The 2,500-nt window shown below is 40.0% G+C and overlaps 1 protein-coding gene across 2 annotated transcripts in view; it reads right to left on the reverse strand.

Moving 5' to 3' along the window:
• Nucleotides 1-2,500, reverse strand: part of LOC122255239 (scoloptoxin SSD14) — a 40,466-nt gene that overhangs the window by 20,209 nt on the left and 17,757 nt on the right. The window lies entirely within an intron of this gene.

Below are 2,500 nucleotides of genomic sequence, written 5' to 3' on the forward strand. Positions count from 1 at the left end.
TCTCTCTCTCTCTCTCTCTCTCTCTCTCTCTCCCTCCCTCCCTCTCCCTCTCCCTCCCCCTCCCTCCCCTCTCCCCCTCCCCCTCCCTCCCCCTCCCTCTCCCTTTCCCCCCCTCTCTCCCTCCCTCCCTCTCTCTCTCTGTCATTCATTTCCTCTCTCATTCTCCCCGTAATTTCCGGTATCGTAGCGTAACGTGTCCGGAGCGTGGATGAGCAAACCACTTGTTCCACCGGAGCGTGAAGTGGGTGGAACGCTAAGCTGAGAGTGTGAGTGGCAGTGTGACCGCTTCCGATATAAGGGTGAGCGATTTTGGAGGCGTGTGGAGGCGAAGTGTTTTCTGGTCTTTTTTTTTAGTGTATGGTATGTATGTATGTGTATCTTATGTGTTTGTTTGTTTATGTTTGTTTTTGTTGTTGTTTTAGCGTATTATGTGTTTTAGTCAGTGTGTAATTATATATATATATATATATATATATTATATATATATATTATATATATATATATATATATATTATGCATGCATGCATACACACACACACACACACACACACATATTATATATATATATAATATATATATATATATATATATATATATATATATATATATATATATATATATATATACACAATTTGCTAATCCACCAGGATGTCAAGTCGACAATTTCGAAAACCAGAATTTAATCTTCACATCTTCGTTTCTTGATATTATAGTCAATATGTCAATTAATTATTTCCTGATTTTTTTCTTATCTTACTTTTTCACTATTCATCTTTTTGTGTGTTTGATCATTATTATTGGTACTATTATCATTATTGTTATTATTACTTTTATTATTATTATTACCAAAGGTATTAGTATCATTATGATCATGCTTATCATTTTTGTTATCATCATTATTAATATGATTCTGATCGTTATTGATATTATTATTACCAGCATTATTTTCATTATCATTATTATAACAATCATTATTGCCATAACCATGATCTAACTATAATCATCATTTACGCTATTATCTTGACATCACTTACTGTCCTAATAACTATAACCATCAGTCTATATTGTTATAATTATCATCATTAATAATATACTTATCATTACTACTTTTTACAATGAATACATCCCAGGTGACGTCATCGGGTCGGTTACGCAACAGTACTCGGTTGACGTGACACAAAACACTAGTGGTAATTAGTGTGTTGAAGAATATCGAAGGCAAAGGCAAAGAATTAAGTACAGGTGTGTTATGTCCTTACGTCCTGTTTCCTGTATTTCATGGTGGGTACTTTCTTTCTCTATTTATCTGTCTCTGTCTCTGTTTATGTCTCTGTCTCTCTCTTTCTCTCTCTCTCTTTATTTCTCTCTCTCTCTCGCTGTCGGTCATATTCTCTTCTCACTCATTATTTCCCCCCTACCTCTCTCTCTCTTTCTGTCTCTCTCCCTGTCTTCCTGTCCCTGTCTCTGTCTCTGTCTCTGTCTCTGTCTCTCTCTCTCTCTCTCTCTCAATATCCTCCTCCTACTTCCCCTTCCCCCCCTCTCCATCATGCGCATCAACATATTCATTCAACCATCAATTCAAATGCCAACTTTATTAAAGCAATCACTATCCTGTTGACTCTATGGCCAAGGATTCGCATACATATCTATTCTGCGAACTTCTTTTCTACTTTTTGCCATAAATTACTTGTCTTTTCTTTTAATTATCATGATGAAAGCGATTGAAGAAATGGGAAAGACGGAGAACAAGTAGTACAGAAAACGAAAACTGAAAATAATGACAACGCAAAAACGTTTTTTTTATTTACTTTTCTTGTTTCCTTTTCTTTATTTCTCTCTCTCTCTCTCTCTCTCTCTCTCTCTCTCTCTCTCTCTCTCTCTCTCTCTCTCTCTCTCTCTCTCTCTCTCTCCCCATCCCATTCACTTTCTCCACACCCTTGTGAATATCCGAAAAAGAAAATCTACAAGACGGCAATAATTATCAAAAAAAAAAAGAAAGAAAAAAAACTACAACACAATCAAACAAAAATGAAAAAAACACACGAATAAACACGAAAATAAACACTAGCACAAAAACGTAAACACAAACACACGACAGCCACAGAACAAGGCAAAAGTACTCGAGACGCGAAACACACGTGCTGTCGCAAGTAAGGCACAGAGCGAAACTGACAGCGGAAGAGGTGTAGCAAGAGGAGGAGGAGGAGGAGGGAGGAGGGGAGGGAGAAGGGGGATAAGGGGAAGGGAGGACAGGTAAGATAGGGGGTGGGGGGAGGGGGTAGCCAGGTAGTGGTGATAGAAGAGAAAGGAGAAGACGGGGAAGGGGAACGGAAGGAGGGGGGGGAGGCAGTGAAGGGGGAGGGGAAGGGGAACGGAAGGGGGAGGGGAAGGGGAACGGAAGGGGGGGGGAGGCAGTGAAGGGGGAGGGGAAGGGGAACGGAAGGGTGGGGAGGCAGTGAAGAGGGAGGGGAAGGGGGAACGGGAGGAGGAAGAGGTAAAG

This window comes from Penaeus japonicus, unplaced genomic scaffold (genome assembly GCF_977035675.1).
Source record: "Penaeus japonicus unplaced genomic scaffold, GWHDUDI00000001_assembly GWHDUDI00000042, whole genome shotgun sequence".
In the NCBI taxonomy this organism is placed as follows: Eukaryota; Metazoa; Arthropoda; class Malacostraca; order Decapoda; family Penaeidae; genus Penaeus; species Penaeus japonicus.